General features: G+C 44.5%; 1 protein-coding gene across 7 annotated transcripts in view; it reads right to left on the reverse strand.

The window, feature by feature from the left end:
- Positions 1 to 17,880, reverse strand: part of GSDME (gasdermin E) — an 84,644-nt gene extending 66,764 nt beyond the window's left edge. For 2 of the 7 annotated variants that reach the window (XM_039472556.2, XM_039472555.2), the window contains exon 1: positions 5,641 to 5,709. The gene's annotated coding sequence lies outside the window, so the exon portion shown is untranslated. Of the gene's footprint in view, positions 1 to 5,640; positions 5,710 to 6,027; positions 6,330 to 17,722 lie in introns of those variants that run through there. The other 5 variants (XM_074379624.1, XM_074379623.1, XM_003935135.4 and 2 more) reach the window with 5 other exon arrangements.
- Positions 17,881 to 27,256: the final 9,376 nt, after the last annotated feature.

Genomic DNA, 27,256 nt, shown 5'->3' on the forward strand with positions numbered 1-27,256 from the left:
TGAGGTTGGGAATTCAAGACCAGCCAGACCAACATGGAGAAACCCTGTCTCTACTAAAGATGTAAAATTAGCCAGGTGTGGTGGTACATGCCTGTAATCCCACCTACTCCAGAGGCTGAGGCAGGAGAATCGCTTGAACCTGGGAGGCGGAGGTTGCAGTGAGCCTAGGTAGCACCATTGCACTCCAGCCTGGGCAACAAGACTGAAACTCCATCTCAAAAAAAAAAAAAAAAAAGAAGACACTGGTTTGGTGGGCAGTGGTAATGAAAGAAAGAAGGCTCCTGGGGCATATTCCAGTTATCTCAGGTGCGGGCTAGGAGATGAGAGAAAAAGGCAGTTACCAATAGAAGGACTTCAAAAGGAACAGATTCACTTTGCCAAACACGGGACTGGGTCTCCCTGGCGGCCTGTGAGAGCTCGTCCTGCTAGCCCAGGAGAAGAGCCAGAGAAGGATCTGCTTTAGTTGACCACTGTTGTCAGGATCTCCACTGTTATGGCTTCTGTTCTTTTCTGGGGCAAGCTGAGAGTTCACTCAATTGCCTTCAAATCCAACAGGTTTCTGTAGAAACCAAATCAGGCTTGCCATTAAACAAAATAGAACCCACCTGCTGTGGGTGGGAAAACTTTAGTTAAGACACCAGTCCTCCCCGACAGGGTTTATATGGTAAAGAGAGGAAATTCCTAAATTGACTTTTAATTTTTTTTTTTCCAGCTAACATTAAACAGCTAATTTGCCCTCTTGGCAGGGTAGGGTACTTTAAGGAGAGCGACTGGAGGTGGTTATTTATTGCTTTGTAGGTTTTTATTAGACTCAGACTTTCCAATCATGAGACTCGGAGAATACTCTCCTAGTGAACTAAAGTTAGAGGTTTCTTTATTACGATTATGTGTGAATTATACTTACATGGCTCAAAAATCTAAATTATGTAAAAGGACACACTGAGAAATTCCATTCCTGCCCATGTCCCAGCAACGCTCTCACCCCTCTCCCCTTCAGTCACATTTCCTTCACTGTTCTTTTTGAGATGGAGTTTCGCTCTTGTCACCCAGGCTGGAGTGCAATGGCGCGATCTCGACTCACCGCAACCTCCGCCTCCTGGGTTCAAGCAATTCCCCTGCCTCAGCCTCCTGCGTAGCTGGGATTACAGGCACGCGCCACCATGCCCAGCTAATTTTTTGTATTTTTAGTAGAGACGGGGTTTCACCATGTTGACCAGGATGGTCTTGATCTCTCGACCTCGTGATCCACCTGCCTCGGCCTCCCAAAGTGCTGGGATTACAGGCTTGAGCCACCGCGCCCGGCCCCACTGTTCTTTATATAGGTGTAGTTAGGAGGAGTCTGCACATGACTCAGCACCTTTCTTTCTGCCACATACTCCCTCAGGCAGAGCTACCATCATGCGCTTGACTTGTCCCATGTTGCTGACCACTTTAGTTATTTTTAAATTTTTGTTATATTAAAGATGTCAGCCAGGTGTGGTGGATCATCCCTGTAATCCCAGCACTTTGGGAGGCTAAGGCAGGCAGATCACCTGAGATCAGGAGTTAGTGACCAGCCTGGCCAACATGGTGAAACCCAGTCTCTACCAAAAATATAAAAATTAGCTGGGCATGGTGGCAGGCATCTGTAATCCCAGCCACTTGGGAGGCTGAGGCAGAAGAATCACTTGAACCAGGGAGGCAGAGGTTGCAGTGAGCCACGATCATGCCACTGCACTCCAGCCTGGTAGACAAGAGTAAAACTGTCTCAAAAGAAAAAAGATATGTCCCCCGTGAATACCCCATACAGATATCCTCTTCATAAACAAGGGTATCTGAAGGGTAGATCCCTAGAAGAGGGACTGCTAGAACAACGGGTCAATGCATCTGTAATTTTAGGAGTTGCACTATTCTGTACTCTGACCAATAATGTACAAAAGTATCCATCTTAGCAACAGTGTATCATTACATTTCTGGATTTTTGCCAGTTCTGAGAGGTGAGAAATGGAATCTCAGCCTAGTTTTAGGTTCTTTTAATACAAATAAAATCAAGCATCTTTTATTTTGTTGAAAGGTTTTCTGGATTTCTTTTTTTTAACTGTTATATCCTTTGCTCATTTTCCATTCTTGCTTTTGGCTTTATTTCCAGAAACTTTTGAAATAATAAATTAACAAAAATATAGGCTAGGAATGTAACACAAGAGTTCTTCACGCAGCATTAGGGGAGAATACACTGCCACCATCTTTCTCAAACACCTAAGGTAACTGGTTAGCCAGGGAAGATTAAACAATATGGCCAGGTCCAAAGGAATGAAGGATCTAGAACCCAAGTTGCCTGACACAGACCAGTATGGTCATATCTCAGCCAAAAGTCAGACTTTGGATTCAAATTTCCACGACACTCCCATTTGGGAGAAGATGAAAATTGCCTTAGGAGACATCATGCTCAAATAGCTCACGGCCGAAACACTCACTGCACTTCAAAGTTGTTACGCAGATCACCGGCTCTCACAGAAAACCTTAAAAGTATTATTAGCAGCCGGGTGCGGTGGATTATGCCTGTAATCCCAGCACTTCAGGAGGCTGAGGCAGGCGGATCACCTGAGGTCAGGAGTCCAAGATCAGCCTGGCCAACATGGTGAAACCCCTTCTCTACTAAAAATACAAAAATTATCTGGGCATGGTGGTGGGTAACTGTAATCCCAGCTACTTGGGAGGCTGAGGCAGGAGAATGACTTGAACCCGGAAGGCGGAGGTTGCAGTGAGCTGAGATCGTGCCACCGCACTCCAACCTCCACAACAAGAATGAAACTCCATCTCAAAGAAAAATAAAATAAAAAGTTGTATTAGCAAACAGTACTTATTCACTTGTCTGTCTGGCTTCCCAGCTCAAAGCAGATGAGCACTCAAAAAGCGAAAGTGAATGCAGTAAGGATATCCTAGCTCGAGTCAGACTCCTGGATAAGAAACCAAGGGGGAAAACACCAAGAAAGCAAGGCAGCGACACAAAGTTAGCAAAGCACACAGCTACGTGGAGCCACTGGGAACAAAGAACCGTAAAAATAGTTGCCAATGTAATAACCTCAGGAGAAGATAACCATATTCACTACTGCCTCTGAAGACTGATTCACAGCCATGGAATTATCCAGTTTTTGAATTAGAAGAGAGACCTCATTCTTTCTCACACTCCTTTCAGGATTCTTGAGAGCAGCTCTGGTTGAACCCTGGGCCTCTGCTGGAACAGTTCTACAGAGGAAACCTCAACATCAAAATACGCTAGACAAAGAGAGGGGCAACTGCAGCGTGCCTGCGGCTTACTGCTTTACACACATTTCCTTATTTAATCTTCACAATAACTCCATGAATTAGGCATTGTCCACATTTTATAGATGACGAAGCTGAACTTCAAAGATGTTAAGTAAGCTGCCCAAGATCACAAGAAAGAGAGGCATCTGGGAGCTGGCCTGGTACTATTAGGCCCTGGTGTTGCTGACTATGAATAGTGTCACAGAGCATCAATATCAGGCAGGTCCACTCCTGTCATGATGAATCAACATGAAAACAAGGCTGCTCTGTAATCACACCTGAAAACAGACAAAGCATGAACATGCTCAAAGCACAAAAATAATCTAATACCATCCCCCTTCCAATCATTAGCAGTCCTAATGAGTGACGGCTGCTTCTTGACCAATCACAGGCATACCCTCGCTCTGGCCTTCTCTCCTTTTTGACCAGATTTATGAGGATACTCAATCACAGAATTTCCCCTGCCTCCTGACCACATCCAATTCAGAGCAAAGCCCTCTTTCCTCAATTCACCTACTACATGCCCAAACCCTCAGTCCGTTCTACACCTCTTACTGAGACATCTCAGGGTTCCCCGGGAGGGAGCTCACTGCAAGGAGAAATAAACCAACCCACGGACCTGTCAGTGTGTTCCTGGTAGTCTTTGTCTGGAGGGCATTGAACACCACATAGAGAATTAGTGCTCAGCCAAGATTCCATCCCAGCTCTGCGTGACTCCAAAGCCTGTGATCTTGGCCACTCTGCTCTGCTGGCTCCCTGTTCAGCTTTTCTCTGTTCTAATGTGGCCTCACATGATTCATTCTGTAGCATAAGAAAGTGTCCTTGAAAGGGTGAACCTGAGTTATGGTGGAAACAAAAATCATTGCTATGGAACATGTGTCATCTCCTCTCTATGTGCGGAGATGAAACATGGCTGTACTTGTCTACTTGTCTCACTGTTAACAATTTCAGCACACTTTGAATTAGTTTTAGTTTTCTAGGTAGCAAAGTGCAATTAGGTCTATTAAACTAAAGCAGAGGTATCTTTTCATATCTTCTGATGCCTACAGCCCAGTACCTGAGCTCATTTTTAATAAGAAATTAATATTTCATCATTTCTTTCTAAAGTAACAATAGTATGTGAACTCAGTGATGGTCAGAAGGCAGGCATGAGCTTGAAGAGAGAGGAGAGTGAGGCAGCAAAGGCTCTGGGGAAGTGGGTAACAGAAGACAGCCTGGGTAAGAATAGAGAAGATGCGGTGTGGTAGCAGGAACCTGTGGCCTCAGCTACGTGTGGATGGGAGGATCTCTTGAGCCCAGGAATTCACGGCCGCAGTAAGCGAGGACAGCGCCATTGCACTTCAGCCTCCAAGACAGAGCCAACCTTCTCTCAACAGCAACAACAACAAAGAGCCTAGCTAAGGGACAGTGGATGAGGGGCTGGGCCCTTTCCCTCAGCTTCTCCCAGCCCCTTTCCTTTAGGAATAAAGCTTGGTGGTGGTGGATTGCGAAGACAATTAATTGCACTCTTCAGCTTCTTCTCCAACCCCATAGCACTCCTTTCATTCCACTTGGACTTGGCCATCTGTCTGCCCGGCCGCCTGCCTGCCTCTGGAGGACAGCGACTCCAGGGCATCCACCCCTTTCACAACCCCATTGACTATACTGGACAGAGTTGAGTCTGGAAGAGTGGGTGGTGTGTTCAGTCAACAACCGACGCTTTTCTCTCGTCTTTCCTCTCTGGGGTGCAGATGGCAAGCGGCTCTGGAACGGGTCAGGGGTCCAAAGGAAGCCACGCGGGCAGCGTGGAGAGCCATCCCAGCGCTTGCCGGGTACACCAAGGGGGGCTTGGCCTCCTCCCCAAGCTCGGGGCCCTCTAGATACCAGAGCAAGGCGACTAGGGACTCTTTTCCCTCCAGAGAGACTAAACTCCGTATCTGCTCCAAGGCCCGCTTCCCCGCACACTCGCCCCGGAGGCGGGAGAGCCTCCGCAGCACCCAGAGAAGAGACCGACCGCAAGACAAAGGATGGACGAGTGGGGAGGGGGTGGCCTGGGAGCGGGTGGGAGAACCAAAGTACCAGCTGCGCTTGCAACACCCAAGGAAGGAAGTGGCGGCGGGGAGGGGATGCTAGTGCGAGTGAGGGCGGGACGCAGGGATGGGAGGGGGACCGGGCCGGGAATGCGGGAAGCGAGGGGCGCGACGGGACCCGCCATTCCAGAGGCCGGGCAGCCAAAGGATTCGTCTCCCCTAGGAAGGAGCGAAGGGGCGGGGGTCCCAAAGCGCCGCGCGGCCTCAGCTGCCCCAGGCCCGGGACACCCGAAAAGGAGCCAGAGCGGAGCCCGCAGCCCGCAGCCCGCGCCCGCCGCGCACTTACCCGCGCGCCCGCCGCTGGGTCCCGGGCAGCCGCGCGCCACGTGCCAGCGGAGTCGGAAGAGCCTGTGCTGGGCGGGCTGGGGGGAGGGCGGAGGGAGGGCCAGCCGGCCGGGACCTTTGCTCTGTCCCAGTGCCCCGGAGCCGCGGGACTGGCCGCCAGAGGCGGGAAGCGGGGAGGAGAGGGGAGAGGGGAGAGGGGAGACGGGAGAGGGGAGAGGGGAGAGGGGCGCGGGGCGGGGGTTGCAGCTGCAGTTAACTGCGGGGCCGAGCCAGACCGCCCAGAAGGCCGGGAGAAAGCCGCTTCCACTCCTTCGTGCGACTCCCTGGGAGCCGGATTGCTGACTGCCCAGGGCTCGGCCACAGTCTCCGCGCACTTTTCGGGACTCACCGGGAGATGTCAGGCCTCTCGGGAAGAGTGGGCTACGCCTGCCTTCCGCGGTCGCCTCGCCTCTTGGCTGCGCGGGACCGTGGGGTTTGACAGCGGCGCCTCCTCGCGGGGCCGGACTCGCCACCAACGGTGGGGTGTGGACTGGCACCGCGGCTTCACTGTCCAACCAGGGAAGTCCCAGGCCTGTCCAGCCTGTGGGCGCCCCTAATGTCCGTGCCTGGAGTAGTATCCGGATGTGTGGTGTGACTGTGCCCACACTTGCCCGACGCTAATCAGTGGTTCATTCTTGTAAACTCCACTTTAAGCTCCTTGAGGGCAAAACCAGGCGCTCTCACACAGTGGGTGCTCAAGGAATGCTAAACGAGGCAATCTGAGCAAAGCTCGTGCTCAAGCATTGCTTTCTGATGGACTGACTTAATTAGATCTTTTTGTAACATTAAGACCAGCTCAAACCGATTAACCATTGCTTAAGTTGTTAAAGTGAGGCGGAGCCAAAATCCCCCGGGCACGTGCAAGAGGGAAAGCTTTCTAACTGAACCCACGCGCCCCGCGGAAGGCTGCATTGGCATCACCTGGGACTGGTTAGCGATCCCAAAGACGCCTGGCCCACCCCCAGGTCCAGAAGACAGATTTGAGCTTTGCCTCCCGTCTCCTTGCAAGCTGACTGGCAATAGAGCTTTTTCTTTTTTCAAAAGCCTGTGCCACAGTATTGCCTTCTGTGTGCCTCAGGTAACGAGTCCATTGCTCAGCAAGACTTTCAGTCAGTAGATCATCTTCACTGTGCCATGCTCTCTACTAGGCTGAAAGCAATGAGTAAGAGAAAATGAAATTTCTGCCCTGTGAGAGGCTCACACACAGTATGGAGTTGTGTGGCTGTCTTCAGGGCTGGTCAGGGAGGGCGGGTAGAGAAGCCGGGCAGCGCTTTCCTTTGGGCCCCCCTACACTTTAAACATATCTCTAGACTGCAGTTACTCACCTCACTGTAAAGCCTTTCCTGACTACCCTAATTAAAAGTGCCTCCCGCTCACCCACCCACCCACGGGAACACCTAGTTCCTCCCCTGCTTTATTTTTCTCCTTTGCATTCACCCCCATCTGAAAAAACTGAATGCATCCTACTTATTTCATGTATTATCCTTCTGTCCTGTAAGATGTCAGCAGCATAAGGGCAGCTTGTCTGTTTGGTTCCCTATGCCCAGCACCTAGCTTAGGGTTTGACACATGATAGCTATCCAGTAAATAATTGTTGATTTAAGGAATGAATCCCTTTGTTTCTCCACCTAGACTGCGGGGCTATACACACATCCTTGCGGGACCCAGCACAAGACAGGTGCGCAGGGAATGGTTGCTGGATGAAGGAGTGGTTAGAAATGGTCCATGGTCATGAGCCCCTAGTTTGCTAATGTGATGAAATGTTGGAAGAAAGACAGAATCCCAGCCCTGTCAAGAGACTTCATCTATGCTATTGGTTCTCTATCGTCATAAAATTATATAGTGATGACTCTGGCTTGTTATCAGAGATTATTGCCTCCCCACCTAGGGCACTGACCTTAAGAACATCCTCATAAACAGCATGCTCATCAGGTTCCCACCCAAAAAGCCCCCGTCCTCTAGCTAGCTAGATAGGTTACTGCTTGTGTTTCAGAGTGGGTCAGCTTTTTGATGCAACAGTTACTAAGTGGCTTCAAATTCCTTATTCTTTTTTTGTCCTGCCCAGTGTTGTTTAATTAAATGCCCGAGGAAGACAGTAATAATATCAGCTGCTATTATTTGTGTAGCACTTTCTACTGTCACCAAGCATGCTTCTGAGTACATTATATGCAATGACTGGCTCATTAAATCCTTACAACTATTTGGCGGTTCAAGTTACAAATAAGGGAATTGAGACACAAACTAGAATGCTACAGAGCTCGGAAGAGACAGAGCCACAATTTTAACCCAGACTGTTCAGCACCATCTGAGTTTTAACCCACCACAGGGCACAGACTCTCCAGAACAGAAAACAGGAAACACAGTAGGGGTTCCCCCACCATGCAGCGTAGGAGCATGGTCTGTGTTGGACAGAGGGATGACTTGTGTTCAAGACCTCACCTGACCTCAGCCTGCTACTCTCCCTGTCCAACGGTAAGGAGATGAAAAGGATTCTGGCACAGCCGTAACTTTTTAAAAATAGTTGTGCTTATTATTGCTGTTAAATGGAGTATTTGAAGATTTCAGACGAACATATACAAGATGAAAACTTTTAATCCAACTAGAAGAAAGTAAATAAAAAGAAAACATGGAACTCCAATCTTCTTACTCCATATAGATATATTCCCTTTGAGAAAATGGAGCAATGTGGAAAGAAAATCTTTGGAGTGGTCAAAATGATGATTAAATTGGAGTGGTCATAGTGATGACAGCAAGCATCTGCTTTCAAAGAGATTCACTATATGCACTATGTTTCAACTTACAGAACTTCTGAAACACATCGGTCGGGTGTTGTGTATTTCCTACCCTATCCCTAGATTCTTGCTGAGGAAACAATATGCAAAGGGCAGAAAAAGTCAATAAAGCTCATTACTGGGACTTATTTCGTAAATGAACACACTAATAAACCAGCTCTGCATGGCTGCCATGATTGCTCCCTAGTTCTTTGAGAACCATGTTTCAAGACCTGGTCTCTTTCAGATGAATAACCTCTGCAAAGGAGAAAAACACAGGCTTTGGATCCTTCAGATTTGGGTAGAATCCAGCCTACCACTTACCAGCTAAGTGACCTTAGGCAACTTGTACAACTTCCCATTTAAAAATTACTTATAGCATTGTCATAAGATTATATAAAGTACTCAGCCCATAGTGGCACTCAATAAAAATTAGTTTCCATTCCTTTATTAAATACTTTTCAGCTAAAGTTAACTTTAAGCCCACATTTTTCACATATGTATAATTTTGCCTTTTACCATATTGATTGCTTCCCAGAGGAACACAGCTACTAACATAAATTAAAATAAAATTTGGCATACATTGATATATATTTTAAAACTGATTTCATTTACCTCCCTAAATCCCAAAAGTGCTTTTTAAACTGGAGACTGCATTACCAATGCATATTACCAATTACTGCTTTAAAATAAAACGCTTTATAGAGGGTGAAATATGGTCCAGAATTAAATATTTCTCTGGGTGTCCCAACCTTCTCTTATTCAATTGCAGAGCACACATACAGACAGGAAAAGAACTGAAATTACTTGGCAGCTAGCAAATGATCAACCAATATTGTCAAAGTCGAAAGTCTCGATGCAAATATTATTGGACAAACAAGGAAATGTGAAATAATTTACTGTCCCAATTATCAACTGCTGTATGACAAACTACCCTAAAACTTAGTAGCTTGAAACAACCACTTTACTGTATCTCACAATTCTGTAGGTTAGGGCTTTGAGCGGGGCTCAGCTGAGTGACTCTTCTGTTCCATGTGACACTGACTGGGGTCCCTCAGTGAAATTTAGCTGGTGAAGGTAAATGGCCTGGTTTGGAGGGACTTGGACAACTTCACCCATGTTTTTGTCCATCTGGGATGCTGTAGTAAAATACCATAGTCTATAAATACCCAGTCGGGTGGCTTTTAAGCAACAGACCTTTATTTCTCACAGGTCTGGAGGCTGAGAAGTCCAAGATGAAGGCATCAGCAGATTCACTATCTGGTGACAGCCTGCTTCCTAGTTTATAGATACTATGATTTCTCAATGTGTCCTCACCCGGTGGAAGGAAAGAACAAACAAAACAAGCTCCCTAGGTCTCTTATAAGGGCACTAATCCCACTGATGAGGGCTCTACCTCTTGACCTAATCACATCCCAAAGGCCCCACCTCCTGATACTATCACACGGGTGATAGTTTCAACATACGGCTTTAAGGGAACGCAAACATTCAGAACATAGCATCTCACGCCTAGTGCATTGGCAGGGATGCCTTGAGGGTGGGGCTGAACTTGAGGGTTATCAACCAGAGCCCTACATGTGGCCTCTTCATCATGGTGGTTTTTGGGGAGTCAGACTTCTTATAATGGAGGTTCAGGGTTCCAAAAGCAAGTGTTCAAGAAAAAGAAACAAGGCAGAAACTCCAAGTCTTTTGACTTAGTCTTTAAACACCCAGAACGACTTCCACAACAAGCCCAGATTCAAAGATAGGGGTGGTATATTCCACCTCTCAGTGGGAGAAACAGCAAAGAATTTCCAGACATCTTCTATCTGCCCCACTCGTTTTCAGGAAAGAAAGTGGCATTACAGGACACATGCAGTGACTTCTGCCTGTATTCCCAACACTTTGGGAGGCTGAGGTCGGTGAACACTGGCCAACGTGGTAAAACCCCAGCTGTACTAAAAAATACAAAAAATTAGCCAGGCATGGTTGTGCACGCCTGCAGTCCCAGCTAATCTGGAGGTTGATGCAGAATCACCTGAGCCCGGGAAGTTGAGGCTGCAGTGAGCTGTGATCATGCCATGGTACTCCAGCCTGGGTGACAGAAACTGTGTGCCAAAAACAAACAAACAAACAAACAAACAAACCAGAAAGTGGCATTACATAAACAAAGTTAGTAAAAACTTCTATATTGTTTCTCCATTGTTCATGGAGAAACATACATTATTATCAGCATTAAGGAAAATTGTGAAGACCAGTAGTCAGCCACCAGATATCTAATATACAGAAATATTCAAAATAATGCAATCCAGAGATATACAAACTTTTTTCATCTCATTATCTTTATAAATATTGTGTAGCATCCAGGTATGCTATACCAAACATAGAGAAGCAAAGTCCATGCACTCAGCATTTTTTAAAAATTCAACAAATATTTATTAGTGCTGGGCACTATATTAGGTACTGAGGATATAAGGTGACCAAGGAGAATGTGCTTCATGCCCCTCCTATCTGTGGGCTTTGTAGGAAAGGCAGACAGATAAACAAAGAAGGACAGAGGGCGAGAAAAGTACTATGATCAGCTGTCATTGTTAGGGTAAGCTAACTGCTAAAACAAACCCCCAAATTATAATGGCTCAAATACAATAGTACCTCATTTCCTACTTGGTAAACAATCTGACTGAGGTAATTCTAGGTTTTAGGTGGGGTGGGAGGAGAGGAGAAACCATAGTCCTCGTTCCTTCAGGTACCGGGCGAGCGGAGGCTCTGCCATTTCCAGCTCCAGGTTGCCGAGGTTGCCCTGAGCATGGACACCTCCCGCAGGTAGACAAGGAAAGAAGCTGGAGACTCCCTCATGGGAGGTTTTTATGGGAGCGACATTTTCAGGTACAGGATACACTCCAACAGTCCCAATGAATGCCTGAAATTAAGGATGGTACCAAACCCGGCCACCTTCAATCAACTGGAACACATTTCTGCTCATGTCTTCCAACCACAAATTCAATGCCTTTTTCATCTTAAGTAAGCACTTGTCACACACGGTGGCCATAACATTCGCAGAGGTGCGATAGCAAAACTAGCACAGATTTCTTTTCCGTTCTTTAGTTTCACAGAGAGAAGATTTGTTCTTGCCTTAGATCTTAGCGACTTCAGCATACAATTTTTTTCCTCCCATATTAAGTTGAGAACTTTCACTTTTTCACTTAAAGGAAATACTTCACAGCTTCTCTTTGGAATATCCCAATTGCCTGCATCATTACCCTTGCACAGAGGGGCCATTACTAAGTAAAATAAGGGTTATCCAGCTCAAGCACTGCGATGTTATGACAGTCAATCTGATAACCTAGGGAGCTACAAAGTGACTGACTAGCAGGCAGGGGTGTAGACAGCGTGGATATGCTGGACAAGCGATGATTCGTGTCTCTGGGGAAGACAGGGTAGCACAGCACAAGACTTCATCATGCTACTCAGAATGGCACCAATTTAAAACTTATGAATTGTTTATTTCTGAAAATTTCCATCTAATATTTTTGGATGGAGGTTGATCGTGGGTAACTGAAACCACAAAAAGTGAAACTGCAGATAAGTGTCGGGGGGGAAGAACCTACTGTACCTTCCTTTGGCCAGAAATCAGTCACAGAGTCTCTCCTAATTGCAAGACAGCCTGGAAAATGTAGTCTTTGTGCTCCAGAGAAAAAGGGTTTTGAGAGCAGTGGCCGACTCAGGTTTGTACAAATGATTTTAGAGGGCATATAGGTGATGGAGCTCAGAGCTTTTATAAAGAATCCCAACTAGGGTAAACCAGATAGCTGAACTGATTTAGTTTAAATAATATATTTTTGGATTATGTAACACATTCTATTTTTTAAAATGAGCCTTTCTTGGCTGGGTGCGGTGGCTCACGCCTATAATCCCAGCACTTTGGGAGGCGAAGACGGGCAGATCACGAGGTCAAGAGATTGAGACCATCCTAGCCAACATGGTGAAACCCCATCTCTACTAAAAAATACAAAAATTAAGCTGGGTGTGGTGGCACATGCCTGTAGTCCCAGCTACTTGGGAGGCTGAGGCAGGAGAACTGCTTGAACCCAGGAGGTGGAGGTTGCAGTCAGCGGAGATCACACCACCACACTCCAGCCTGGTGCCTGGTGACAGAGCAAGACTCTGTCTCCAAAAAAAAAAAAAAAAAAAAAAAATGAGGCTTTCTTCCTAAGTCTGATTCCAAGAGTCATCTAAGAATACAGAGAGAAACTGGTGATAGAGTGGGTGAGGTTGATGTTTTCATCTATAACAATTCATTACTGATACAACTTCTTAGCTGAGTTATAATTGGAGGGGGAGTATGGGAATTGTATACACATTTGTTGTTTGGTAGGGTCCTTTAAAAGGCTAATTGTGATGGAAAAAGCAATTTGACAAGGAAAATTACCCTGGCATCTGACTCAATCTTGACTGATTGCTAAAAGCACCGGTGTAATAAATTTGTTGGTCTGAATGATGGAAAAGAAAACAGCTCTGGAAGTAGAGCTTCTGCCACCTTGGACGCCTCTGACATCATGAAAGCTTTTGTTTCAAACTGTTGATAGAAATGAACATTTTTTTCTAATACTGTATGTTGAAATCTTCAAGCTTCCTTTTTTTCTCCCCCAAAGAACTGTATCTGTCATTTCACTCTGAGGCTCCACCTCTGTAAGGAATCTAGACATCCAGTAGGAAATGAGCACACAGGGACTTCACAAATCAAGTAGGCTTGCTTTCTGCAAGTAAATCCATCTTCCTTTGCTAACTTTCTTATATTAAAAATCAATTAAAAAATCGGCTGAGCACGGTGGCTCACGCCTGTAATCCCAGCACTGTGGGAGACCGAGGTGGGCAGATCATGAGATCAGGAGTTCCAGACCAGCCTGGCCTACTGGTGAAACCCCATCTCCACTAAAAATACGAAAATTAGCTGGGTGTGGTGGCAGGTGCCTGTAATCCCAGCTACTTGGGAGGCTGAGGCAGGAGAATCGCTTGAACCCAGGTGGCAGAGGTTGCGGTGAGCCAAGACCACGCCATTGCACTCTAGCCTGGGTGACAGAGCAAGACTCCATCTTAAAAAAAAAAAAAAAAAAAAATCAACACCACCCCAAACCAAGCAAATCCCAATGTCAGTGCGGGCAGCCAAGACGTGGCTATTTGCTGATTTTGGAGTTGGTTCAAATACTACGTTTGAGTTCCATCTCTGCCTTCTACTTGCGGTCACCACTCTTGCAAGCCTCCATTTCCTTATCCAAAAAGTGGGAAAAAGCACGCCCAGGTCACCGAATTACTGTGATTAGGTATATCCCTAGATACTTGATACATGGTAGCTCTGATTATTATTTTCTGATTCCCTGGAATTCCACTCCATTTTACAAATATTTTTGAGTGCCTACTGTGTACCTGAATATATCTGGATTCCTGCCTTTAAGAAGCTTACAACCACTAGAGGAGTGACCTACTGAAAAAGCTTAAAAAGGTTCCAGCAATTCTGACTTGTGAGAGGGAGTCTTGGGGAAATATGTCATGGAAAGACCAGCCTTTAATTAGGGCCTTACAGAGAAGGCCAAGTAAGCAAGCTTCAGAGTTCCCAAGAATCCATTTCTCACCTCCCCCTCCTCACCAAAAATCCTTGCCCCGGCTAACGCTGGACCTCCTCTCTAGGAATGATTAGCCTTACCATCCATAATTAGAAATAGACTTGAGATATAAATAGCCCCTAGAGAAGTCACAGTGCAACAAACAATCCCATTACGTTATAAATGTCAATACGGATCCTTTTTTGTTGAAAATACACAAAAGGCTTACAAAAACGAAATGAATAGGAAATTATTCTACAACTTCGCTATTTTTAGTTTAGTGAGAATAATGGGCACTATTAAATGGTTCAGCCTAAAGCTGCCTCCTTACATATTCCAAGTTCCGCCTAAAGGTTTCTCCGGGCATAGTAAACTGCCACCTCAGTGGATGTGTTAGGTTACAGCTCAGCCAATCACAGGGCCAACTGCTCAACCCAGTGTTGAAATAAGGTGAATGTAGAGCTGCGCCCAATTCAGCTGCTTCTGAACCTCACTTTCCTTTTCTGTAAGTCACTTCCCTTTTTCTGTCCTTCAATGTTATCCAGACATGTGGCAGTTCCAGGGTTGCTCTGAACCTATTCTGCTTCTGGGAGCTGCCTGATCCAAGAATCATTCTTTATTCAATTAAACTCTGTTAACGTTAATTTATCTAAAGATTTTCTTTTAATAGCACCAAGTTAGTTATCTATAATACCCACATTTTTTGGATTGCTTATTTTTGTCCAGCATGGTCCTTTATATACATCATTTCATTGAATCTTTGTACAACTCTATAAATTATTATTGTTCCTATTTTATAGATGGAAAAAAAATCTGAATCCTATAAATCTGGCACGGTATATGAGGATTTGAACTCAGATTTGAGTTCATGCCCTTTTGACTACTGCCTAATGAGTAAATCTGGGGAAAATGTCAAACAAAACATAAACCTTAAAGTCCGTATTTTTACCTTGAGGTACATGAATATTCATTCACCAAAAACAAATTATTTCTTCTGTTCTTAAAAGTTCTCTAGGTTAGTGACTCCTAAAACAGCTCATGAAGTTCAGTCTAGTGATTTCTATGGCCACGATATTAAATCACATTATTTGTATGTGTGTGTGTGTGTGTGTTTGCATGTTTGCACAGTCAACCTATACTCATTCGCTTTGTTTTTAATAAAATCCAGATCCTGCACAACGCTCTATTTTTAACATTTAAAAAATTATGGGCCAGGCATGGTGGCTCACGCTGTAATCCCAGCACTTCGGGAGGCTAAGGCAGGCGAATTGCTTGAGGTCAGGAGTTCCAAATCAGGCTGACTAACATCATGAAACCCCATCTCTACTTAAAAATACAAAAATTAGCCAGGCGTGTTGGTGAACACCTGTAATCCCAGCTAATTGGGAGGTTGAGGCAGGAGAATCATTTGAACCTGGGAAGCAGAGGTTGCAGTGAGCCAAGATCGAGCCATTGCACTCTGGCCTGGGTGACAAAGTTAGACTCCATCTCAAATATATATATATACATATATATATGTATATATATATATACATACATATATAATGAAATATTTGTCTCATATAAAGGTATATAAAAATAACATAATGAATTCATGTAACCACTACCTAGTTAAAAAATAAAACTGTAGGCCAGGCTCAGTGGCTTACGCCTGTAATCCCAGCACTTTGGGAAGCCAAGGTGGGTGGATCACAAGGTCAGAAGATCGAGACCATCCTGGCCAACACAGTGAAACCCCGTCTCTACTAAAATACAAAAAAATTAGCTAGGTGTAGTGGCACGTGCCTGTAGTCCCAGCTACTCAGGAGGCTGAGGCAGGAGAATCACTTGAACCCGGAAAGCGGAGGTGGCAGTGAGCCAAGATCGTGCCAATGCACTCCAGACTGGCAACAGAGCAAGACTCTGTCTCAAAAAAAATACAATGAAATATAACTATCAATGTAAGTTTCTGTATATTCATGTCCAGTCTCATTCTCCTCTCTCCCCCTACCCCATCACTGCAAGAGAAAACCTCTATCTAGAATGTTTACATTATTTTAATGAATTCTAGAAATTTTTGTTTTTCTAAAAAAGTGGGAAGAGTTGGGCAGTATGGCTTTGGCTGGATTTTTAAAGGAGAATGGAGTTGTAGAGCCTTATTTTTGCTTCTACTAAGGTTTTTGTCATTTCTTATAAACTTGTTACAAACCACAGTTGTTGCAGGGCTAAGAAATCTAGGATGAAGTTAAATTAAAAGTTTTGTATTATCCAAAGTATCTACAAAAAACTTAAAGACATTTTCTTAGATCACAATTTAGAGGCCAATTTCCCCTTTTATATCTTGTCTAGTAATTCTCCATTATTAGAAAGTACAGGGGAAAAAAAGCTTTTGATGGCTCTCAGGCATGTTTACGCAATACTCCGTTAAATGCCATCTGCCTTTGCTTTATTAATGTTTTATTAGGGGCCATCTGGTTGTTGCTACCAATCATATAGACTCTGCAATGAATCAGTTTTTACCCATTAATAAATTATCAAGTTTCATCATTAGCAAAAGAAATTAAATTGAGTAGAACACAGAGCAGAGGGGCAGGACACCCACATCCCAACCTGGTTTTGTGGTCAGTGCAGTCCCCTCTGGTCCCCCGCATTCATCTGAAAATCAAAGGTTAAACCCAGCCTCTGAAGTTACTCAAAGTTTAAAATTTGGAGCAAAAAACCTCAAACTCAATTGCAGTGCTGTGGACCAAAAACTCAGGTGATTCTGCTTAGGATGACCAAGAAACACCTGCTGAGCTGTGCCTGGCTCTAATAGAAGAACAGTAAGATTTAGCATAGAGGGAGAGGGAACAGCATAAGGGGAGCCAGGTGAGCTGTAGGGGAGGGAAGGGAACTCAGATTGTAAGGATCAGCTGAGACCAGACTGAGGCGGGCCTTGCATGGCAATGGTAAAGTGTTATTTAGATCTTTTATCTACACCATTTTCCTCCTTCTTGCCTTAAGGTCTCTTTAGTGCTTGGGACCCATTCGAATGGGCCTAGCCAAACAGATTGGGATCTTCAGTTAAGCGTTACTCTTAAAGCAGAGTTTCCCAAGTGGTACAGCATGCAAGTGTAAGCGGAACTAGAAACTGAGGTCTTCGACCCTTGAAACAGGAGCCTCTGGCTGCTTGCGGAACAAACGCCTTTATTTTCTAGGTGTGCCATGCTATGACAAAGATTGGGAGCACCACCTTAAAGCAATCTGGTTCAGCAAATTAATTTACTTATGAAATGGCTTTCATCAGCAGTTCCAGCATAAACAGCATTTACATTACATTGTATTACACTGTGTTATGTTAGTTAAGTGAATGAGTGAAGATAAACAGAGAAAACTCATTCAACATACTCATTGAGCCCCTGGTATATGCTTGGCACTGTCCTAGGCACTGGAGATACAGCTGGGAACAACAGACCAAAACAGACTTAAGTGACTGCTGTCATAGAGCTCATGCTCTAATGCGCAAAATGACGACAAGCAGAACAAGCAAAGAAAATATACTTCTGGTTCCGGGTACAACCTGAAAGGGACCTAGAAGTTGTCATTCTATCCTAACAACAAGCTAAAAAGCTGAACAAACTCAAAGTCAACAACTCAGAATTGTCAGAGAAATGAGATCATAAGACAAGCCACTGTCTTGGAGAGGCAGAGACAGATTCACTGAATCACAACTTACCAGAGCAGAAACCACACGAACCATCACTCGAGTGGGAAACCCTGAACTAAACTGCTGGAAGCTCAGAGTGGACGAGTTTGAGAGTTAGAAACTCTCCATACTTCTGTGAGTTTTACCTACAGGAGATCTAACCAGGTTCTCACAGGGAATATCAGAGAAACCTCCCCTCACTCTTGCAGCAGGAGGCGGGGAAGTAGCCATTTTGAAACGTGCCACAGCTTTCCGTTCTTAACGAGGCCTGTGTTAAAGAGAAACGGTTTCACCAAAGCCTAAACGACTGGCGTTTTATCAGAGCCTAACTCAGCTCCAGTCCTCTCTAGCCATTCTGCCCCACATAAGGGGTGGAAGGAACTGAGACGCACCTGTGAATTTCACAGCCCAGGACACAGACTCTAAGACTGACTAATACGACTATGGAACACTTCCCCCGGCCCTATACCACTTCACTAAAAGCTTATTTTCCACAGTTCCTCTTTCTCAGTACATCATGTTCAGCTTTCAACAAAAAAATTATGAGGCATGCTGAAAAGTAAAATAAACACACACACACACACACACAATTTGAAAAGACAAACAAGTATCAGCACCAGGCACAGATATGGCAGGGATGTTGGAATTATCAGACCAGGAATTTAAAATTCACTACAATTAATATGGGAAGAGTAGACAACATGCAAGAACAGATGGGTAATTCTGGCATAATGAAACAGACTTGGTCTGTGTCCCAGGTTCCTGGCACAGAACTCCTAAAACCCTTGGAACTCCTGCATAAGTTTGTTTTGGTGTTTAATGGCATGGCTCTTGGCTGAGGGTCCATAGATGACTTCAGAATGGGACTTGTCCCACAAAGACCAAACCATGTGATTAGAGGGTTAGAAATTTCAGCCTTACCTCCAAGCCCCAGGGAGGGAAAAGGGGCTGGAGATCCAATTCAATCACCAATGGCTGATAATCAACCATGCCTACATCATGGAGGTTCACAGAGCTTCCATGTTGGTGAGCACTCTGAGGTACTGGGTGTGCCTGGAGAGGGCAGGGAAGCTTTTTCTTCCTCCCTCTGCCGATATCTTGCCTTATGCATCTCTTTTGCTTGACTGTTCCTGAGTGGTAACCTTTATGATAAACTGGTAATAGTAAGTACAGCCCTTTCTTGAGTTCTGTGAGTCACTCTAGAGGATTATTGAACCTGAGGAGAAAGTCGTGAGAATCCCCACATTCACAGCTCAGTTACACAGAAGTGTGCGTTACCTGGAAACCTGACACTTGCAGCTTGTAAGGCCCAGCTCTTCACCTGCAGAGTCTGTGCTAACTCTGGGAGTTGACGTCAGAATGCGATTGAATTGTTGGACACCCAGCCGGTGTCAGAGAATTGCAAAATCGGAGAACTGGTTGGTGCCAGAAAACACCCAGAAAGAACCTGAGAGTAATATAAGCAGAGAGATGAGAATTCTAAGAAAGAGCCAAAAAATGCTAGAGATCAAAAATACTGAGACAGAAATAAAGAATGCCTTTGTTGGACTCATTTGTAGACTGGACATGGCTGAGAAAAGAAGAAATCCTCTGAGCTTGAGTATTAGGAACTTGAGTCACTAGGAACTTCAAAACCTAAAAGCAAAAAGAAGAAAGGCTGGAAAAAAAAAAAAGAACTGAATACCCCCAAACTGGGACAACTGCAAAAGGTGTAACATTAGTGTAATGGGACTATAAGAGAGAGAGAGAACCAGAAGCAGTATTTAGGGCAACAATGACAGAATTTCCCCAAATTAACATCAGACAGCAAACCACAGACCCAAGAATCTCAGAGAATACCAAGCAGGATAAATGACAAAAAGCTAAAGCTAGGCATATCGTATTCAAACTGCAGAAAGCCAAAGATAAAGAAAACATCTTGAAAAAATCAAATAAAAGGCATATTAGGTAACTGTAAATGCCCAAAGGAAAAATATAAAGAAAAGGCCCAAGAGTTACATGGGACAACGTTTGGAATTTTTGATACGGAGGCCAAGGAAAGCCTCCCTGGAAAGCAGACCTTTCAGTCAGATTATTATGCTCTTGAATTCGTGGACACATTAATGCTTTTGTGTATTTAGAGTCTGAAATGCGGCCTTTGGTGCAGTGGAAGGAGTGTAACCAGGCTTGCATCCTGGTTCTGCCACTTACTGGTTGTGTGAGCTGAGCAAGTTGCCTGAGTTTTGGGGCCTCTATTCTACTTCTATAGATTGTACCCCTCGTTGGTATTTATAGGTTACAGAAGGGTACCCAAGAGAGCTTGGAAAACAGTGCTAAGACCGTCCTGGGAGGGCTTACTTGGATGCTCCACACTCACCTGATGTGCAAAGGTCCCAGATGGCTGCAAAACTGCTCCGGAGCCCGTCTGGCTGCGGGAACATCTCTAAAGAAAGGAAAGGCCAAGAGGAAGGGAGGCAAGGGACTCCTAAGAAGAATCTCTGAGTCCTGCCCCAGTCAATCCTGTTCCAGCTCCACTGAGAGAGCCTGAGGGCATCCCTGACATGGAGACTCGGATGGAGGTAGTGGCTAGCTATTGCCATCCCACGTGAAAAACTTTACCTGCTGCATCCCCTTGTCTTCAGTTCACGTGCAACAGCCCCTTGTTCATGAGGGCTGCCAATGGAAATAGAATGAGCTGGTGACACGAGCTTTGGGTATTCCACGCCTGGGATGGGAACTCTCCCATTGCTCCTAAACACAGAATCCCAAGTCCCTGCATCCTCCGGCCCCTGCCCACCTCTCCCTTCACTCTGTGAGGAAGGTGCCTCGCTGGCCCGCCCTTAGTCCCTCGAAAGTGCTGAGAGCCTTCTATAGGGACTGAATCCGCAGGGACCATTTCTGTTCCCAACTCTTCATGTCGGTGCCTCTTGCTTATCTTCACATCTCAGCTTAAACTTCACTTTCTCTAGGCAGCATTCTTCGACCTACAGATTTAAGGTCTCACTCATTTATTCTCACGACTTTCCTCATAGTAATTTTCTTAATTGTGATTAATGAACTGATGGTGTGTTTGTGTACTGTCATTTTATGTAGGCTCCATAAAGGGTAGAGTCATGCCTGTCTTTGCTCACCGCTGTGTCCTCGGTGTCTCACACAAAGTCTAGCACCGAGTCAGCACTCCACAGATACCTGCTGAATGCATAAAGAATGAACAATCACCTGTGGCTGTGGGTTAGAGATAACTCTTGGTTTAGTCATTGGCACATTGCCTGCATACATTTGGTGCCTAATAGCTGTTGATTTCATGGGCATATTTCTTGTCAGATTCTAGTAGTTTCTGTGACTAACTTGATTTTATATCTTTGCAAAGACTGTTGGGATTATAGGAATGGATTTCCATGTAGTTGAGTAACTTTTCAGAAATCTAAGCTATAGCCCTAAGGAGTTTCTGCTGGTTGCCTCTCCCTCTGTGCTAATACATCTTTTATTTATAAAAGATGCTATTACATGAGATTTGATCTTAACAGATAAAGAATCGAATTGCTAGCCACTTGGCAATGACAGCCAATGAGACACCCAATAGCATTCAAGGACCTTCCGGGTTGGGGTGAGGTTGACATAGTAGTTGCTGGTTACAAACAATGCGAATTGCATTGTTATGGAATTCCATGCTCTTAACCCAAGGGGCTATGCAAGCCAAAACTCGACAACAGGTAAACTTGTTCTTCTCACCTGCATCCCTGAAAAGTCTGCCTTTGGTCTCCTGGATACTCTTCAGTGACAATAAAAAAAAAATTTTCCATCTTCTTTTCTTTATAAACTCAATTCCATTAGGCACTTATAAGCCCTTGCATGTAAACCAATTCAGTGTTTACTCTTACATGGCTGTTGAGATCATTTGGGCTATAATTATGTTTTATGATATAGACATCTCAAGTTATATAGATCATCTTCTGAAGCACACTGAAAAACATTATTTGATAGCTTAGGATAAAGTGCTATCATTACTCTTTTACACTTTGGTGTAAATCATAAATCCAAATATTTGTAGCCTTCATTTTAACATGGTTTATGACTAATTCGTTTGAATTGCATTCCTATTTGATGGCAATTCATATTATTCTTCCATCTACTGATTTGTCATCGGTTCTTATTTTGGTATGTTTTATGGAGACGCTCAGCTTCAGATATATTATGCAGATCTAACCAATTTTTAAGGCTAATTAACAATCACAGTCATGTTGTATCTTCTCAGTAGAGCTCCCTCTCTCCCCTACCTTTCTAAGAGCCTGTGTCTTTTGAAATAGTGATGGCATGGCCTCTTAGGTTTTGTCGAGTGAGGGAGCTTTAATATATATAGATGAACACATCCCCTGGAAGAATTCTTTCTAGAATCTGGTACTCTCCTTCTGACTTAGTGTAACTCCATTGTCTGCTATGGAAAGCTCTTGACCCCCCTTCCCGAGGTTACCAGAAAGCTCAAATGCTGTGACCACATCTTTCCTAGTTCCCAGCACAACCACATCTTGCTTTTTCATCATTTCCAATCTCTTTTATATTTTCCTGTGCTTACATAGAGGTATGTCTCTTAGATGCACAAATATCTTTTGAAGGTATGTGAAATCTAGAATATTAGAAAAGTATCCTGCTTCCTTTAGGAGGAAAAAATGCTGTATTTTTGAGAGACTCCTGCATCAGTACGGTCTGAGCAATGAGGGACTCCCCGGCCCTGCTCATCCTCCGACTCTTTCCTAATTCCATCATGGCTGCTCCAAAGAAGTTCTCTCTTTCCACATCATTTCCTGTTGGTATCACTCATTTGCCCCTTAACACAAACAGTATCATATCCACTTTCTTGATCTGTCTTCCCTCCCTCCCTTCCTCTCTTCCTCCTTTCCTTCATCTGTCGTCTCTTCTCTTCCCTCCCTCCTTCCCTCCCTCCTTCCCTTCCTTCCTTCCTTCCTGTCCATCTTTTACCTTAAGCCCTCAAAGCAGAACCAGGACCTCCCCAAAGACTTCATGCTTTTCCCAGAACTTCAATTTTGTACCCACTTCTGGCTTTAAGATCCCGGGTCTGCAAACTCACTCATGCTTACCAACTCCTTCCTTTCTTTAGAGCTGATCCAGATGTGGAACGCAGCCCCTGTCTTTCATTTACACAAATACTACCCACACAAGGCATGTGTGTTGGGGGGGATGTTTCTGAATGCTAGAGGAAATGGAGTTTGCAAGGAAGCAAAACAAGCCACTAAATAATGCATAATCGGTGGCCCAGGGATTTTGCCATGTCTGTGGTTTCTTTGTCTTCTGCTTATTTATACCTTTGGGGTGTCATATTTCACCTGGAGTGCTTCATCAAATTAATTTTCCCAACAAGAACAGTTCCTTTCCCCAGAGGAATTCCAATACCAAGTCTAATGGTACATTTATCCTCTTGCTGTTACAAAACATTATATGAACACATTATCTTCTTAACAGAGGAAAGCAAAGACCTTATTTCAGATTTCTTAGTAACTCAGGAAACAGGAAGGCGATAAATGTGGATCATCTGCTATGCCCAGCAGCACACTGCTAGATAATCTTTGGATATATGTTATTTTATTAATTTCTGTACTATAAAATCGGTGTGATGATCTCCATTTAACTAATTTGGAAGCTACAGCTCAGAGATGTTAACTAATTTGCCTAAAAATAATGTGTCTACCATCCCGCTCGATAATTATCAACATATGGGCGATCTTGTTTCATTTGTACCCAGCTCCCCACCCCCAACTATTTTATTTTGAAGCAAATCCTAGGTTTCATCTTATAACCAGGTCTTCAATATGTCACCAGAGTTTGTTTTTATGTCATTTAAAAATTCAATTAAAATAAAATCCTTAATGGATTACCGTAATTAAAACTTTTTGCAGCAGATATAAGTTCTACTAAGCAAATGAGCCTGGTGATATGAAAATCAAAAGGGCACTCTGTCAGCCTCATTCTCTTCCTTCTTAGGTCACTATTCCCACCTCCTGCTCTAAAGGTGATTTGCTTTCTGAATCAATTGAATGCAAATTCCATCCTTTCATTTCTTAAAAGACTGTAAACTCATTTATATGTGTGTGTGCCTATAGTCATAGAAATGGTGCCAAAAAGTGAAAAACAGTACACCAAAATATTCACAGTGTTTTCTTGTGGTGGTGTGAACTCAGAAAAATTTCAGTTTATTCTTTCCTTTTAGCTTATAATTATTTTAAATGTTTATAGCTCTATTAAAAAACGAATACAATTGTTACATTCACTGTATTCTATTTTAATAATCATTTATATTTTCTCTACTTTCAGAAGTAATGAATTACTTTTATGATTAAAAAAAATGAACAAAAACGCTCACCATGAAGAATATATGAATTCAAAAAAAGCTTGCATAGAAAATAAGAACTTGGCTTCCTTAAATGGGTTGAACTCTTCAGTAAAAATCTAAAATGGGAGAAATATTTTAATCAAGCAACACAACTGGGACACCTTGAAATTGTCCACGTGGGCAATCCTCTAGTGTGCCTGTGGATCAATCGAAATCTGGCCCTATTAGCCCAACCAGAAACCACACCCATGGGCTGACCAAGGCTGTGAAGGCTGCTCTGGGGAGCAAGAAGAGGTGTAGGAAAAGAAGTTCAGGAATCGAAGCACTGGAGGTTTGGGGTTTTACAGATGGCTCCTAGGGAAAGAAAGATAGGATATTTGACAGTAGAGCTCCTCTAAAAAAATGCAGACATACAGTGAGCCACTGGCTCTTTTTGGAGCTAATCTTGCAGGTGATGTCATTGAACAGCAAGGCGACACCTACTACTGAGCCAGAATTCCTCTGCTTCCAAGAAGCATCCCTCACCTAAACCCAGATCATTGGCTCAGCTCAAGTGTTCTTCCAAGCTGTCTCTTGGTATGACAAAAGGAGATTAAATCCTAATGTCCTGTGTTGGTCCCATTTATTTTGCTTTTTTTTTTTTTGAGACACTGTCTCGCTCTGTTGCCCAGGCTGGAGTGCAGTGGTGTCATCTCAGCTCACTGCAACCTCCTCCTGAGTAGTTAGGATTACAGGCATGCACCACTGCACTGGCTAACTTTGTATTTTTAGTAGAGACAGGGTTTTATCATGTTGGCCAGGCTGGTCTTGAACTTCTGACCTCATGATCTGCCCACCTCAGCCTCCCAAAGTGCTGGGATTACAGGTGTGAGCCACCATGCCCAGCCTATTTTGCTTTTTAAAAAAGTTTATGAAAACCAGGCACAGTGGCACGCACCTGTAGTCCCAGTCCCAGTTACTCAGAAGTCAGAGGCAAGAGGATCACTTGAGCCCAGGAGTTTGTGGCCAGCCTGGGCAACATAGAGAGATCCCATCTCTAAGACAAAAACAAAAACAAACTTTATAAAACCATACTCCATTTTCCCATTTTTCTGCTAAGAACATATATTGTGTGATTTAAAAAATGAAAAACAAATATATCGTGCCCTTGGATCCACTCCAGCTTCCCATCTGTTTCCCATAAAGGCTCCCTCTAAAAGGCTGGGAATGAAAAAAAAAAAGATGGAAGGAGAGAGAATGGCGCGGGGAGGGGGAGACAGAGAAAGAATGTGTGTTTGTAGTGGTGTCAGAATGGATTATCAACAGGTTTCAGAAAGTCCCTTCTCATTCAGAAAGGGAAGGAGAAATCCATGCAGAAGGACCAGGTTAGAGCTAGCAATCAGATCTCAGCCTTCCCAGGGGCCTTTGTAAGAAAAGGCTGGAAGCCAGACATGCATAGACCAGACAATGGAGGCTAGAAGCCTGGCCAGGGAGCTTGAGACCTCAGCATCAGACCTGAGGCTGAGCAACAAAAAGTGCTCATCAAAGATCTTTAGACCAAATGTATTTGTATTAAGAGGCAGGAGAGTGTGAAGTAAACAATAAAATCACAAATGGAAGACTTTGCTTTATTTGTTTTGTTTCTCTCTCTCTCTCTCTCTCTCTGTCTGTCTGTCTCTCTCTCTCTCTCTCTCTCTCTCTCTCTCTCTCATTCATAAGAGTTCAAGTGGCCAGATCTAAAGTAGCAGCTCAGTGGTGCGGGTTGACCAACTTGTCCCAGTTTATCCAAGGCTGAGGGGGTACCTGGTTCACAGGACTACCAGCGCTAGAATCAGGAAAGTCTGGGACAAGCTGGTTGCCCCTAGTGTTGGGATCCAGGGCCCATTGACCTTGTTGGCTGGCCAACGTGCAGGGTCCATCTTGGGGCATGAGGCAGCTGCTCCACCTTCCATCCTTACCCCCATGGGCCAGCCAGCAGGAAAGCGGAGTGAGCACGGAGGGCTGGCCTCTTTCATTTTAAAGGGACAACACAGAAGCTGTGCGTACTGCTGCTGTTCATGACTTTCTAATCAGAATCCAGTTACGTGCTCACTCCTAGTGGGAACCTGGGAAATGCTGTCATTAGCTGGATAACCATGTACCCAGCCAAAGCTTCTCTATCTATTGTTTTGGATTAAGGGGAAAATACATTTGGGGGGCACCTAGCAAGCTGCCATGGTACTGAACAGATCGCCCTCACAACACCTGCCATACCCCACTACTCCCTCCTAAATGGGTCTTCCTGGATACATTGTCAGGCTGGTACCATGTGACCTCCACCTAAGCCTCAGCTGAGTGGACTCAGGCTCATCCCATGACCCAAGTGCAGCCAACTTCCAGCAGCCGATGAGACAGGCTGATGCAACAGCCTTCACGCACAAGGATATGACCCTTTCCTAAAAGAACTGAAAGGCAGATACGGGAAGTCAGTGAGTCAGTTGCAGAAGCTGAAAAAAAATCCAGAAAGAAATTAGGCAGCAGAAGCTATGAGCAAGTAGAAGCCATGAAAAGATCATCTTATTAAGAGAAGTGGGTGGGTTCTTGAGTAATCCTCCGGTTTCGTAGATGTATTAAAGTCTCTGGAGACCCGGGAGTATGGCTGTTCCTCCATTCCTACATCTTAATCTTAGTTCACAGGGTGGGGAAGTGATACACAGGGGGTTTGTGTGTGTGTGTGTGTGTGTGTGTGTGTGCGTTGTGCCATCAATGGGCTTTCAGCTGGAAAAAACAAACCAGAAAACCAACTAAAAATGACCTAACCAGAAAAGACATACAGCTGTCATTTACCAAGACGTGCAGCGGAAGAGGAGTTCTGGGGCGGGTGGATTTGGAGACTCAGCGATGTGGCTAGTGGCCCGGGCTCTTGCCACCATCTCTTGCTGCCATCCTCAGTGCCCTGGCACCCTCCTCAGGCTTACCCCTTCTTGGCCTCAAGATGACTGCAGAAACAGTCCACACAAACAGCATCCCAAGGCTTAAAAGGAGATGCTTTTCTCTTCTGTCCCTTTCTGAGACTGTGGAAAACATTTCCAAAGCTGCCAGCACATTTCTCCCTCATCTCGTGGGCCAGAACTGTATCCCATGCCCATTCCAAAGGCAGCCGTTGGCAGAAGCAGGAATGCCATCTAGGCTCAGCCTGATCAGGGTCCTGGGGCTGGGAAGGGGCTTTGCTTTTCTTCAAGCACAAGGCTGCCTACATCAAAAGAGAATTAAAGTTCTGC

This window comes from Saimiri boliviensis, chromosome 10 (assembly GCF_048565385.1).
Source record: "Saimiri boliviensis isolate mSaiBol1 chromosome 10, mSaiBol1.pri, whole genome shotgun sequence".
Taxonomy (NCBI): domain Eukaryota; kingdom Metazoa; phylum Chordata; class Mammalia; order Primates; family Cebidae; genus Saimiri; species Saimiri boliviensis.